This window comes from Cnephaeus nilssonii (assembly GCF_951640355.1).
Source record: "Cnephaeus nilssonii genome assembly, chromosome: 24".
NCBI classification, from domain to species: Eukaryota; Metazoa; Chordata; class Mammalia; order Chiroptera; family Vespertilionidae; genus Cnephaeus; species Cnephaeus nilssonii.
Window position 1 is genome coordinate 4,853,706 of NC_137095.1, and position 14,895 is coordinate 4,868,600.

Sequence of the window (14,895 nt, forward strand, 5' to 3'; positions counted from 1 at the left end):
CGGCTGCGGCGCCTCCTCCGTGCGCCTGGCTCCGGCCGGGGCGCAGCGGGGGGCCCCCGCCCCACTCGGGCAGGCGGGAGCTCGGGGCGGGCAGGCGGGCGGGCGGGCGGGGGCGGGCTGGTGGCTGGGCGTCTGGGCCCCGGGGAGGAGCCAGCGCTCTGGCTGCCCGCGCGGCAGCTATAAAGCCGGGCGCTGGCGGCGGCGGCGGCTGGGAGCGCAAGCGGAGCGCAGCGCAGCCGGGAGGTCCAGCCGCAGCCGAGCCCGGCGAGCCAAGAGCCCGGAGTCTCGGGCAGCTCGGCAAGGCCTGCACCCCGCTTCCCAGACCAGCCACAGCGCTGCCTGCCCGCGGCCCGGAGCTCTCGGCCCGCGGCCACCGGACGCGCCGGCCTCTGCGCTCCGGCCGGGGAGGCGTGGCACGCAGCCTGGGCGCCCGACCGGGAGGTAAGGGGGCTGGCGGGCGCGCGGGCTGCCCAGCCTCGGAGGGGAGGGCAGAGTGGGGGGTGGGGGGCTGGGGGTGGGGGGCGTCGGTTCCACTCGTCGCAGGAAAACGTCCCCCAGCATCGGCTTCTGTGTGTCTGCTCTGTGCTGTCCGTCTGTCCCTGTCCTCGGTGAGGTTTTTCTCGGCGATCCTGTGATCCTTTGCAAAGCGGCAGGTGCCGGGGCGCCCGTATCCCTGGAGCGCATCCAGCGAGGAGGGTGGGCAGGCCCCCCGCTTTCCGTCGAGTCCTCCCTCCTGCAGGGGTCGCGGGGCTCGCGCCCAGGACGGCCCTCCGCGGGGGGCGCTGCTCGCGGCGGGGGGTCAAGTTGCAGAGTCTGGACGAGACCGGGAGCCGCTCGCGCTGCGCACAGGGGCGCGCGCGCCTGGAGACAGGTCTGCGCTGCGCCGCCCGCCGGGTCTCAGCACCGGCTCCTGTCCGGTCTCCGCTCCTCCTCCTCCTGCTCCTCCTCCCCCCGGACAGCAGCGCCAGGCTACGGGTTGGGGGGAGGCCATTGAACGGCAGAAGACACGAGGGCCCCCCCACCCCGCGGATGATTAGACGGAGGCTCCAACCTGGCATCTCCGGAGGAGGGGTCGGTGGTTCCCCCCGGCAAGAGACGTCGGCTCCGGGAAAGGTCACATGAGGTCGGAAGGCGAAGGCAGGGACCTGGCGGAGCGCAGGCCGGGTCCCCAGCGCGCGGCTCCGGGAACGAGGGCCAGAGACGCTCCGGACCAGACGGACCCGCGGGGGCGCATGTGCTCCCGAGAAAGGCGTGCTCCGTGCGCCCAGGGGATCAGCCGCGGGCTCGCGCTCAGCGCACCTCGGGGGCCCGGGGCGCCCCAGCACCACGCGCTGCCAGCTGCCGGATGTGCGGTCCCGAGTCCTGCTCCCTGCAGCCAACGCTGCCCACAGGTGAGAACTCCCCTTTGGAACGGACCCTTTGATGTGGGAGCCACTGCCTGGCTGCGGCCCCGTCCCGGAGCTGGGGAGCCCGGTGGAGCGAGTCTCTCCATTCCGGCGGGCGGTCTGGAGAGAGAGAGAGAGCGAGCCGGGGGGGGGGGGGGGGCGGGCGGGCGGGTGCACCCTGGGTGGGGGGGTGGGAGCCCGCGGCGACGCGTGCCCAGGCGCGGCGCCACCATGGACAGCTCCCAGGCGCTTCCTCCGCGCCGGGTCTGTGGCCCTGGGTCTCTGGGAACTTGCGCGCTTCCCTCCCAGATTCAGGGCCTGAGAGCGCAGGGCAGGAGAAGAGGGAGGGCTGGTCTGGGGGAGCCCCCAGCCGTCCTGTCTGCCCCAGGAGGAGAGCGCGTGGCCCAGCATGGGGTCACCCTGGGCTCCTCGAGTATCCGAGGGAGGCGGGGAGGGGATCTCCCAGGGTCATGTTCTGCTTTGAGGACATTACTAGAGGCCCGGTGCATGAAATTCATGCACGGGGGAGGGGGGTGTCCCTCAGCCCGGCCTGCACCGTCTCCAATCAGGGACCCCTCAGGGGATGTCCCTGTGTGATCGGGGCTGAGGGACCCCCCTCTCGCAATCCGGGACCCCTGGTTCCTAATCGCTCGCATGCCTGCCTGCCTGATTGCCCCCCGCAACTGCCCCCTGCTGGCCTGGCTGCCCCCCAACTGCCCCCCTGCCAGTCTGGTCACCCCCCAACTGCCCCCCCTGCTGGCCTGGCTGCCCCCCAACTGCCCCCCTGCCAGTCTGGTCACCCCCCAACTGCCCCCTGCTGGCCTGGCTGCCCCCCAACTGCCCCCCTGCCAGTCTGGTCACCTCCCAACTGCCCCCCCTGCCAGTCTGGTCACCTCCCAACTGACCCCCTGCTGGCCTGGCTGCCCCCCAACTGCCCCCTGCCAGTCTGGTTGCCTCCCAACTGCCCCCCTGCTGGCCTGGTCGCCCCCTAACTGTCCAGAAGGAAGTTGGACGTCCGGAAGATGTCCGGTCTCCCGGTCTAATTAGCATATTACCCTTTTATTCGTATAGATTTAGTGAGTGAGGTATGCCGGGAGCATATGTTAGTGTCCCAGTCCCAGCGGCAGCATGGAATGAGCCGGGTAGAGCAAGTTTATGGAGAAACGGTCTGGGTGCCTTTGCAAGAGCAACTGCGCTGTGTTCTGAGCCCGTTTTTCTCCAAGGGGCGTGCCACTCTCCACGAGCCCCCCCCCCCCCCCCCCGTGTCTCCGCTGCAGCCCAGCGTGGGAGTTCCCCGCCTGGTTGCCTGGGAACACGTGGGCGCGAGCACCTGTGGGGCTCCGTCTGCCCGTGAAACAGGTCCCTCCCCTGCACAGAAACGCCGTGGGCTGGGGCGCCTCTGTCCTGGCATCTCCATGCACCCGGTGGTGTGGATCGTCCCCCCATGGAAAACGTGGGAGGGGTTCGGGTCCGCGTCTGCGGGCGCGAGACCGGAGAAGGCCCGCGGAGAGGAGAAGCCATCGAGCGTCTCCTTGTATATCTTATATCATAATCTTATATCATAAAAGGCTAATATGAAAATTGTCCCTCTGACTAGCAGGCGGGCCAGCCAACCGCCCATGTCCCCTCCCCCTGGCCAGGCTGGCCGGACCCCACCCATGCACGAATTCATGCACCGGGCCTCTAATATATATGTACTGAGTGGCCAGATTGTGATGCGTTCAGAGATCATCATCATCTGGCCACTCAGTGTCTTTATTTATATACTAGAGGCACGGTGCACGAATTCGTGCACGGGTGGCATCCCTCGGCCTCGGCCAGAACCCAGCAGCAAGCTAACCTACGGGTCTGAGCGTCTGCCCCCTGGTGGTCAGTGCGCGTCAAAGCGAACGGTTGAGCGGTCAGCCGAAAGGCCGGACGCTTTGCGTGTTACGCTTTTATGCTATAGGATGTTATTGATGTCAGAGAGGAAGGGAGAGGGAGAGAGAGAGAAACATCCGTGATGAGAGAGAATCATGGATCGGCTGCCTCCTGCACGCCCCACACTGGGGATGGAGCCCGCAACCCGGGCCTGTGCCCTTGACCGGGAATCGAACCCTGACCTCCTGGCTCCCAGGTCGACGCTCAGCCACGGAGCCACGCCGGCCGGGCCGGGTGTATTTTAAAGACGGCTGTTCCCCGGCACTCTGCTCTCTCCCCTGACCGAGCGATTATTTCACAGGGACTCTGTCTCCAGCTTATTTCCACGCTGGAGAACTCGATGGGACCGATGAAGGTGCTGAAGTTGATCACAATGCAAAAAAAAACCCAAAAAAGTCCAATTCAAGATAAATGGGCGCATTTCCTGTGCGAGGAGAACGTGGCCTGATTTTTCCACCCGCACCGCTCGGCTCGGAGGCAAGATCAAGTAAGTCATTTCGCCCCGCCCTCCCCGCCTCCTGGTTCGGAGGATGCGTGCCCTCTGAGCCTCCTGTCCGAGGAAGGCAGGGCCTCCCCGGGGCCTCCGGGGCCCGAGGGGGGTGAGTTCCTCCTGGGGACCGGTGGGGAGTGGGGGTTCCCTGCACCGGCAGTGCCCGGCCAGGAGCCCCTCCCTCCGTGGTCATCCCCTCGCGGGAGCACGTCCTCCCGTCGCGGGAGGCTGGGTGTCTGAGGCCCTGCCTGAGACCTCGCTGTGCCCGGAGCCCTGGCTGAGTGCTGCGGCCCGTCGGGATTCAGCGTTCCTTCTAGCCCGGCCGGCGGGGCTCAGGGGTGGAGCATCCACCCACCTAGGAACCAGGAGGTCAGGGTTCGATTCCCGGTCAGGGCACATGCCCCGGGGTGCGGGCTCCATCCCCAGTGGGGGGCGTGCAGGAGGCAGCCGATCCATGATTCTCTCTCATCGTGGATGTTTCTCCCTCTCCCTCTCCCTTCCTCCCTGACATCAATGAAAATACATTTAAACAAAAGACATTTCCTCCCGGTTCTTCACGTGGGTGCAGATCACCAGCATGGGCAACACCCCAGGAGTTCGATAAAGGCCTCGTCATGGGCCCCCCTCATGGTGCCTTCCACCCGCCCCCCAAAGTGTGTGTGTGTGTGGTGTGTGTGTGGTGTGTGTGTGGTGTGTGTGTGGTGTGTCTGTGTGTGTTGTGTGTCTCTCTGTGTTGTGTTGTGTGTGTTGTATGTGTGGTGTCTGTGTGCGTGTGTGCTGTGTGTATGTTGTGTGTGTGTGGGTGTGTTGCATGTGTGTGGTGTGTTGCATGTATGTGGTGTGTGTGGTGTGTGTGGTGTGTGTGGTGTGTGTGTGGTGGTGTGTGGTGTGCGGTATGTGTGTATGTGGTGTGTATGGTGTGTGTGGTGTGTGTATTGTCTGTGTGTATGTGTGTGTGGTGTGTGTGTGGTGTGTGGTGTGTGTGGTGTGTGTGGTGTGTGTGTGGTGGTGTGTGGTGGTGTGTGGTATGTGTGTATGTGTGTGTGGTGTGTGTGGTGTCTGTGTGTGTATGTGTGGTGTGTATGTGTGTGTGCTATGTGTGTGTTGTGTGTGTATGGGTGGTGTCTCTCTCTGTGTGTGATGTGTGTGTATGCATGTGTTGTGTGTTGTGTGGGATGTGTGTGGTATGTGTGTGTGGGATGTGTGTTGTGTGCGTTGTGTGTGTGTGTATGTGTGTTGTGTGTGTGATGTGTGTGTCTGTGTGTGCTGTGTGTGTGCTATGTGTGGTGTGTGTATGTGTGGTATGTGTGTGTGTGTGGTGTGTATGTAAGATGTGTATGTATGTATGTGTGTGGTATGTGTTGTGTGTGTTGTGATGTGTGTGTTGTGTGTTGTGTGTGGTGTCTCTCTCTGTGTGTTATGTGTGTGTGTTATGTGTATTGTGTGTGGTATGTGTGTTGTGTGTGGTGTCTCTCTGTGTGTGTTATGTGTTGTATGTGTTGTGATGTGTGTTGTGTGTTGTGTGTGTGTATGGTGTCTCTCTGTGTGTGTGGTATGTGTTGCGTGTGTTGCGTGTGTGATGTGTTGTTGTGTGTGTCTCTGTGTGTTGTGTGTGTTATGTGTGTGATGTGTGTGTGTGTCTCTGTGTGTTGTGTGTGTTATGTGTGTGATGTGTGTTGTGTGTTTGCAGTCTCACATGCTGGTGCTGATTCTTGACCTTCCTTTCCAGGAGGCAGGAGGAGGCTCAGCGCCCGGCGCCGAAGGCCGTGGAGGCGAGGCCGAGCCCACACCCGGGGCCTCCTGTGACTGACGGTCCCCCCGCCCGCCCCCGGCGTGTGCAGGGAGCAGGAGGCAGGGCCCTGGCCCCCGCGAAGTCCTGCCCGTCTTCTCGGCTCGCCGGCCGCGCAGCTCCGGACCCGGTAGGACCACTGTTAGCACCGTGCGGGGCTGGGCGGGGTGGACGGGGCTCCCCGGGCCTCGGCTCCTGTCTGTGCCGCGGTGTCCCGGGACAGACGGACGGACGGCAGGAGCGCGTGCCTGCCGTGGGGAGGGCCGGGGGACGCGTGCGGGGCCTCGGGGGCTCTCCGGCCCCGGATGGCGTGGGTGGAGCAGCGGTTTTGGGCTGCGTTCCCCACGGGCAGGTGCGGCTCCGGCGAGCGTGTGTTGGGCCGGCCCGTGGGCTGGGCTCCTGCACGCAACGGGGTCGTGTTGCGGCATCACCAGCTCCGTGGGCTTCGTGGCTCTTTCCTTGCGATGCGCCCGCCCAGGCGGTGGGTCTCGGTGGAGCCGTGCCCAGTTAGCGCCTGTGCCGGGCCTTTGCCATCATGTGGCCGGCCGGCGCCTCGGTGTCCTCTGGGCCGCGGCCAGGCGGCCGTCACACCGTCACACCGTCACGCCCGCATCTGGCCAGGTGAGGGGGTTGGAGGGAGACTTCGGCCCCACTGCCTCCCCACGGCTCTGCCAGCTGCTCCACCAGCTGTTCGGCGGGGCCCTGAGCGTCCTGCCCGAGCGCCTGGCCCGTGGGGACTTGGTTAAGCTGGGAGTAACTCCGACGGCCGCCATAGGGACTCTTGTTAATCTCCGCGCCCGTCTTTCCAGGCGCCACCCTCGCCTCTGTTGTAAGCCCCCCACCCTCCCTCTCTCCTCTGTCTGTGCTCGAACCTGGCTCTGCAGGAGGGAGGCTGCCTGCCGAGAAATGTCACCAACATGCATTTGCCCCCTGGCACCCAGGGACCCCCCTACCCCGCCGCCGCCCCCCGGGGGAGACGAGCCGCCCCTCTTTGGCCCTGGGACCCTCCAGGGCCAGCTCTGGCCCAGCTGGGCCCAGGAGCGCAATGCCCCCTCCTTCCAGGTGAGGGAGCCGGGGGCGCCTCCCCCTCCCTCCGGCAGGTCTCCCCCCGCCCTCTGGCCCCGACAGGCTGGCTCCTGGAGGCCTTATCTCTGGATCTGCCAGGGCGGCCGTGTGACAGGGTCCGATATCACTGGGTTTCAGGAGCTCTGACCAGACAGCTGTTTAGGAAAAGCCGGCGTGTGCGTGCCTTCCTCCCAGCTGTCCGCGGAGGGAGCCCCAGGCAGTTCCTGTCCGGGGAAGGCGGGCGGCGGTGCCAGGGCCCTGCCTCAGGGGGGGCAGGGGGTGCAGGCTTGCCCAGGCCGGCTGTCCTGGGTCCCAGGAACTTGTCAACATGCAGGCCCTGATGGGCAGGTCTGGGGCGGGGCCTGGGCGCCTGCCTGGGATGCTGCCTCCCGGCCGCTCACGCTCTGTGATTCCGAATCAGCTCTTGTTGGCGTCGCTTCTGCTGTCCGCGTGGACGGGGCCCAGCTGGCCTGTGTCCTCCTCACGACCCCCCAAATGCTTGGAGACAGCTGTCACTCGTCAGCTGCCTCATCGGCACATTAATTACCTGGGTCCCTTGCGTCTCCCCAGACCCCCCCCCCCCCCCCATCACAGTGAGCTGTTCAGAGCCCTCTGACCCGGCGTCTTTTTTTTTTTTTTAATAATATATATTTAATTGACTTTTTACAGAGAGGAAGGGAGAGGGATAGAGAGTCAGAAACATTGATGAGAAAGAAACATCGATCAGCTGCCTCCTGCACACTCCCTACTGGGGATGTGCCCGCAACCAAGGTACCTGCCCTTGACCGGAATCGAACCTGGGACCCTTCAGTCCGCAGGCCGACGCTCTATCCACTGGGCCACACCAGTCAGGGCAAGATCACAACTTTTTGGGGGAACCTGGACACAGAGTGGGAGCTCATTTCTCTCCCTCGCTCCCCGCCCCCTCCCTGTGGCATCCCCCTGGCCGTCACAGCAGCCTCTGGGAGCCCCAGGGGCAGGTGGTGTCCGGAGAGAAGGGACCCCAGTGTTGGGTCATGTTCTGTGTTAGCCACCGGGAGGCGGGATTGGGTGAACGCCGCCTGCCTGCAGAGCGAGCCGTCCAGCGTGGGGGGACGGAATCCGTGTGGGACGTTGCCGTGCCGTGTGAGGGGCCGGGGCAGGTGGCTCAGGAGAAGGGGCGGGAGGGGATGGGGAAGGATCAGCCGCCGACAGGGCTTCTCTGCTGAGGCACAGTCGGAGGTGGGACGTGCGGTGCAGAAGGCGTCTCACACAGAGAGGCCACGGGAAAGATCTAGAAGCACGGACAGGCCCCAACCTCTCACCTCCTGCCCGCTCCCCGGTGTAGGAGGCACCTCACCTGCCTCAGGTGCGTAAGCTCCCTCACCTGCCCAGGCCTTGACCTTGGGGTACACCTCGCGGAAGAGAGAGTCCCTCAGAGCAGCTGGAGGTCCCTGGGTCCTGGAGTCTCTTAGGCCAGGGGTTTAAGATGACGTTAACCAGACCTGACCGGTGTGGCTCAGTGGATAGAGCGTCGGCCTGCGGACGGAAGGGTCCCGGGTTCGATTCCGGTCAAGGGCATATACCTTGGTTGCGGGCACATCCCCAGGTGGGGGCGTGCAGGAGGCAGCTGATCGATGTTTCTCTCCCATGGATGTTTCTAACTCTCTCTCCCTCTCCCTTCCTCTCTGTAAAAAATCAATAAGATATATTGGGGGGGAAAAGATGATTTTAACCAGCCCTGGCTGGTGTGGCTCAGTGGGTAGAGCGCCAGCCTGCAGACCAAAAGGTCCTGGGTTTGATTCCCGGTCAAGGGCATGTGCATGGGTTGTGGGCACATCCCTAGCGGTGGGTGTGCAGGAGGAAACCGCTCCATGATTCACTCTCATCATGGATGTTTCTCTCTCTCTCCCTCTCCCTTCCTCTCTGAAGTCAATAAAAATATTTTTAAAAAATGACTTTAACCATAACAAGGTCCCCTCCCGCCAACAACATCTTACTACATCCGGTGTCTGGACCCGGTAGAACGTGGCTGGGCAGGCGTCGGGCCCGGGTTTTTGTCTTGAGGCCCCTCTGGGGCGCCCGGAGCTCCGAGGGTTCCCCAGAGCACAAGTTTGCAAACCTTTCTCTGCCCCGTGTCGTTTCCGTCTGCTCTCGGGCAGCCAGGCTGCTGGCGTGACCTTCATTCTACACGGAGTGGCCAGATGATGACGATCTCTGAACGCATAATCATCTGGCCACTCGGTGTATATCCTATAGAACAAAAGGCTAATATGCACATGGTCCCCTCGACCAGGAGTTCGACCAGCACGCAGGCCGGCCAACCGCCCATGTCCCCTCCCCCTGGCCAGGGTGGCCGGACCCCACCCATGCACGAATTCATGCACCGGCCCTCTAATACACACACACACACACACACACACACACACACACACACACTGAGTGGCCAGATTATTATGCGTTCAGAGGTCATCATCATCTGGCCGCTCCGTGTATTGTGGTTCCTGCAGCGTCGCCTTCACATTCTGACGTCTCGCTGGGTTTCGTGAATGTCCACGGACGTGACACCAATACCACCTCGTGTGTGACAGCCACACACACACACACACACACACACGCACACACACGGGGTCGGGGGCGGCCAGTGGGAGGGGACACGGCACGGGTGACCCTGGTTTTCCCCGATCCCACGGACCCGTGCTTGTCCACTGCATCCGCGCCCCCCGGGCTGCGGGCCGCCCTCCCTCCTCTCCCCGACGGCAGGCGGTGTCCACAGGGGGGCATGCGCTGGGGAGGGATGGCACCGTGGTGTCTGCCTCGGTCCCGGCCGAGCGTCTCTCACCTGCCTTCTTCCCCGGCTCTCGGCCTTGCCGAGTGGTAGGCCAGCCATTCCCAGCAGCTCGGTTTCCTGCAACTCTCCCCCTGCACGCCCCCCTCCCTCCCCCCCCCATGTCCCGGGTCCCCAGACCCTCCCAGGCCGCCGACCGGGGGGTGTCCCCGCCTCCCAGCTGGCAAGAAACACAGGGATGAGCCCCACAAGGAGGGAGCAGGGGGCGTCGAGATGGGCCAGCCCCCCAACACGTCTTTTCAAAACAAGCCGGTGGCTTCGGACGAGCCCGCCTCCAAGCTGACCAAGTGAGCAGCCGCTGAGTAACCCTCTCTGGGCTTGGCAAAACCTCAGCCATCGCGGCTCACCAAGTACGTTTCCTCTCCTTTCAAAAGCGTGTTTACCTTCTGGGGAATGGGATCCGTATGTTTCAGATCCGTGTCCGTGTTACTCAGCAAAAGCTTGTTTCCCCCGCCCCCCCCACATGGCTGAGCCGTGACTGCGCCCTCTCATTGCGCCCCCCCCCCCCCGCCTGCCTGCCTCCCGCTCGGCCCACCTGGGGCGCACAGCTGAGCCCCTGGCCCTGGCTGAGCCCCGTGATGGTTTTTTACTTTATTTTTTTATGAGACCCAGTAGACGCAGCCGCTGGAGGCTGGAGGGAAAGCCGGGAACACGGACCCTGCCCTGATTCAGCGTTTTCACACGTGGTTCACTGCGGGTTTTTGGCAGGAACGTGGAAGTTCAAAGGTCGCGTCGTAGTATTAGATGGATGGCTGAGTTTTCTGGTGCCCTCTTTTTTAAAAATATATTTTATTGATTTTTTACAGAGAGGAAGGGAGAGGGAGAGAGAGTTAGAAACATCGATGGGAGAGAAACATCGATCAGCTGCCTCCTGCATGCCCCCCACTGGGGATGTGCCTGCAACCCAGGTCCATGACCGGAATCGAACCCGGGGCCCTTGAGTCTGCAGGCCGACGCTCTATCCACTGAGCCACACTGGTCAGGGCTAAAAAATATATATATTTATTGATGTCAGAGAGGAAGGGAGAGGGAGAGAGAGAGAGAGAGAGAGAGAGAGAGAGAGAGATAGAAACATCCATGAGGAGAGAGAATCGTGGATGGGTTGCCTCCTGCACACCCCCTGCTGAGGATCGAACCCTTGACCCGGGCTTGTGCCCTTGACCGGGAATCGAACCCGGGACCCTTCGGTCCGCAGGCCGGCGCTCTATCCACTGAGCCACACCAGCCGGGGCTCTGAGGCCCTCTTCCATTTCAACCCTCCCCTCCCCCTCCCCCACCCCGGCGTGCACCCCCTCCAGGGGTCTGCCCCCCTCTTCCCCGAGGCAGAGCTGCCTCCGGGCGCCAGAGACGGGTGGGCAAACGGCGTTGGGTGATGCCCAAGGCCCCTCGGGCCCTTCGGCGAGCCGTGGCCTTGAGCTGGGGGCAGGACAGACAGGAGCTCTGAAGCCGGTCCCTCCCCGCCTCCCCGGCTGCCCTCTCTCTGGGGGGGAAGGCGGCGGGGGGGGGGGCGGGGGGAAGGAATGATGGTTCGCCACAGGAGAATGTTTTGCTAACACTGCTGGGCCGATGCGTCACCCCGTCTGCGCCTTCTTACCAAGAAGGCCCCGAGTTCACCGGATTTCTCAACCCGGTTCCTGGTAGCGAAAGAGAAAGCAGCCGTCGGGTTCTGCCTCGGGAGCGAGCGGCGTCCGGGAGCCAGGACTGCTTCTCATTTGCGCCGGCTGTACACGCCCAGAGGCACGGGGCCGTGGCCGGGTGTCTGCCGGGTGCCCGGCTTTGAGGAGGCTGGGCGAGGCCTCCGACCGCACCGTGGCGGGCTGAGCCTCGGCAGGCGGCAGGAGCCTTCCAGGTGGCTGCGAGCGAGCCGGGGTCTGTTTTAGATTTTAAAAATCACCGGGTCATGATGTCGTTACACATGGTGACCCATCCACGCGTCCCGGGGTTTTCTGAGAACGGCCTGGGGGGCCGGAGTTCCTTTCCGCCTTACACATCCCCATGGGCAGTTGCTTTATTTGTTTTCTTAAATATATTTTATTGATTGTTTACAGAGAGGAAGGGAGAGGGAGAGAGCGTGAGAAACATCGATGAGAGAGAAACATCCATCAGCTGCCTCCTGCACGCCCCCCACTGGGGATGTGCCCGCAACCAAGGTCCATGCCCTTGACCGCAATCGAACCCGAGACCCTTCAGTCCGCAGGCCGACGCTCTACCCACTGAGCCACACCGGTCAGGGCTGCAGTTGCTTTAAATAAGAAGCTATTTTCAGCTTGCAGAGAAAAAAAAACCGAAACACGACGCTCTGATGCGATTTTGCTTCCTGAGCCTGGACGTGAGCTTCTGCCCTGCTGAGGTTGCGTGAGGACAGCCGGTCTCAAGGTCGGGGGTGGGGGGGTGGGGGGGGGGGAGGTCAGACATCGAATGGCGTGCATCTGGGGGGAGCCAGTGCTCGAGGAAGACTGGGTCCGGGGCGTGGCCTGTCCCACAGGGAGCCGGAGCCGGGCCCGATGTGCCTGCTTCTGCACCTCCAGAGCCGAGTTGGTGCTGAGCACACGGTGGTGAGGGAACGTCATTTAGGGGGATCCGTGCTCCCCGCTGACATTGCCCGGCCTTAGGAAGTGCCTCGCGCGTTTCAGCCCTGAGACCCCGGGCGGGTGAGCTCTGGCTTTATTTATTTATTTAAAATGAGGGGCCCGGTGCACGAATGTGTGCACCCGTGGGGTCCCTCGGCCTGGCCTGCGGGATCAGGCTGAAACTGGCTCCCCGACATCCCCCGAGGGGTCCCGGATGGCAAGAGGGCGCAGGCCAGGCTGAGGGACCCCACCGGTGCACGATCGGGGCCAGGGAGGGATGTGGGAGGTTGGCCAGCCGGGGAGGGACCGTGGGAGGGCTCTAGGGCATGTTCAGCCTGTCTCGCTCAGTCCTGGTCGGCCAGACCCCAGCAGCAAGCTAACCTACCAGTCAGAGCATCTGCCCCCTGGTGGTCAGTGCACGTCATAGCGACAGGTCGACCGGTCGACTGTCTGCCCCCTGGTGGGCAGTGCACGTCATTGTGACAGGTTGACCGGTCAACTGTCTGCCCCCTGGTGGTCAGTGCACATCACAGCAAGCAGTTGAGCGGCCTAGCATATCATTAGCATATTACATTTTGATTGGTTGAATGGCCGACCTGATGACTGGACACTTAGCATATTAGGCTTTTATTATATAGGACTAGAGGCCCGGTGCATGAAAATTCATGCACTGGAGGGGGGTCCCTCAGCCCAGCCTGCCCCCTCTCACAGTCCGGGAGCCTTCAGGGGCGGGAGGTGACCCGGCGACCAGGGGAAGGCGCCGCCCCATCACACGTCTGCTGCTGCCACTGCCAGCAGCGCAAGCCTCGGGCGGCCCTGCTTACCTGAGCCTCAGGCGGCCCTGCTTACCTGAGCCTCAGGCGGCCCTGGTTACCTGAGCCTCGGGCGGCCCTGGTTACCTGAGCCTCAGGCGGCCCTGGTTACCTGAGCCTCGGGCGGCCCTGGTTACCTGAGCCTCAGGCGGCCCTGGGTGGCTGGGGGGCTGAGGGGACTGGGCGCCGCCATCTTTGAGGGTGTGGCAGTCAATTAGCATATTCCCTCCTTATTAGATAGGATATCTTTATTGATTTCAGGGAGGAAGAGAGAGGGAGAGAGAGAGAGAGAGAGAAACATCCATGATGAGAGGGAATCATGGACCAGCTGCCTCCTGCACGCCCCCCACTGGGGATCGAGCCCACAACCCGGGCATGTGCCCTGACTGGGAATTGAACCTGACCTCCCGGTTCCTAGGTCGATGCCCAACCACGGAGCCGTGCCAGCCGGGCGGGCCCTTGGCTTTTAACGTCAGTTCCTCTGAAGGGCTGTGCGGTGCTCAGCGGTTACCTGCCCGTCGTGCAGGCTGTTCTGCGGTTATAGGCAGGCTGGCCGGGGGGGGGGGGGGGGGGGGGTGCCTGTCCCACGGCACCTTTGACCAGCGCTGACGCAGACCCAGCGAGGGCTTCCTGTAGAGATTGGGATCGGCCTCCGGGGCTGGCGGCGCTGGGAGCCGCAGAGCCCTGTAAGCGGATAGGGCTGAGCGAGGCCGTGGCCCACATTTCGTCCCGGCGGCCGGGGCGGCGAGGCCTGGAAGCCCAACACCCACTCGCAGGGAGGCAGCCGGGCAGGGAAGGGGCCGCGCAGACGCGTCCTGGGGAGGGCGGGGCCCTCTTCGCAGGCCTCGGGGCCCCACAGCCGCGTCCGATGAGCCACCGCGCATTGTTCAGCCCGGCCCGTGTACGGAGGAGGGCCGGGGGCTGGAGCTTCGAGGCAGTGAATCCGGGGGGGCTCCGAGGCGCGGTGAGCGTAGCCGGTGTGCCCGGCACACACTCGTCAACCAGCCTCGCCGCCCCCCTGACACGGAGCCCGTGGGCCCAGAGCTCCCGCTCCTGCCACTCATTCGAGGCGCAGGGCGGCCACGGGAATGAATGGGGGTACTCAGGTGGGGGGCAGGGAAGCGAGAGAACCCCGCGATTCCTGGGGGGGACGTAACGGAACAGAGGAAGAGCGTGTCTGTTGAGTGGAGGAGGGCTCTCGGGACAAAGGCAGGTCAGACGTCCCGGCACCGTGAAGGGCTCGGCGTGGCCGGAGTGCGCGGGCAAAGAGGGATGCGGCCGAGAAGTCGCAGGAGACCGGGCCTGGCAGGAGTCCCTCCCTGGCCTCTGAGACGGGATGGCCAGGCCTGCGAGGGTGGAGGGGCAGCAGCCTGTGGTTGGCACAAGTGCAGGGGGGCAGACAGAGCCCTGGCTGGGTGGCCCAGTGGTTAGAGCGCCGGCTCGGGCGCTGAAGCGTCGTGGTTCGATTTCCAGGTCAAGGGCATGCACCTCGGTTGAAGATCGGACCCCCCGGCCCTGGTCAGGATGCATTCGGGAGGCAACCAGTCGATGTGTCTCTCTCATATTGATGTCTCTCTCTTGCACCCTCTCTCTCTCTCCCTCTCTCCCTCCCACTCTCTCTCTAAAGATCGATGGGAAAAATATCCTCTGGTGAGGATCTATAATTAGACCAGACATCTTCTGGACATCCTTCCAGACAAAGCCATGGTGTCGGGGGCCGAGGCAGAGGCGGTTAGGGGTGGTCAGGCCGGCAGGGGAGAGCAGTTAGGGGTGATCAGGCCAGCAGGGGAGAGCAGTTAGGGGGATCAGGCCAGCAGGGGAGAGCAGTTAGGGGGATCAGGCCAGCAAAGGAGAGCAGTTAGGGGGAATCAGGCCAGCAGGGGAGAGCAGTTAGGGGGAATCAGGCCAGCAAAGGAGAGCAGTTAGGGGCGATCAGGCCAGCAGGGGAGAGCAGTTAGGGGCGATCAGGCTGGCAGGGGAGAGCAGTTAGGGGTGATCAGGCCGGCAGGGGATCAGTTAGGGGGATCAGGCTGGCAG

At 63.5% G+C, this 14,895-nt stretch overlaps 1 protein-coding gene across 2 annotated transcripts in view; it reads left to right on the forward strand.

Annotated features, from left to right (window-relative positions):
- The first annotated feature begins 231 nt into the window (after nt 1-231).
- LOC307094899 (cell migration-inducing and hyaluronan-binding protein) overlaps nt 232-14,895 on the forward strand; it is a 147,790-nt gene continuing 133,126 nt past the window's right edge. For both annotated transcript variants that reach the window (XM_079764050.1, XM_079764051.1), the window contains exon 1: nt 232-441. The gene's annotated coding sequence lies outside the window, so the exon portion shown is untranslated. The remainder of the gene's footprint in view (nt 442-14,895) is intronic.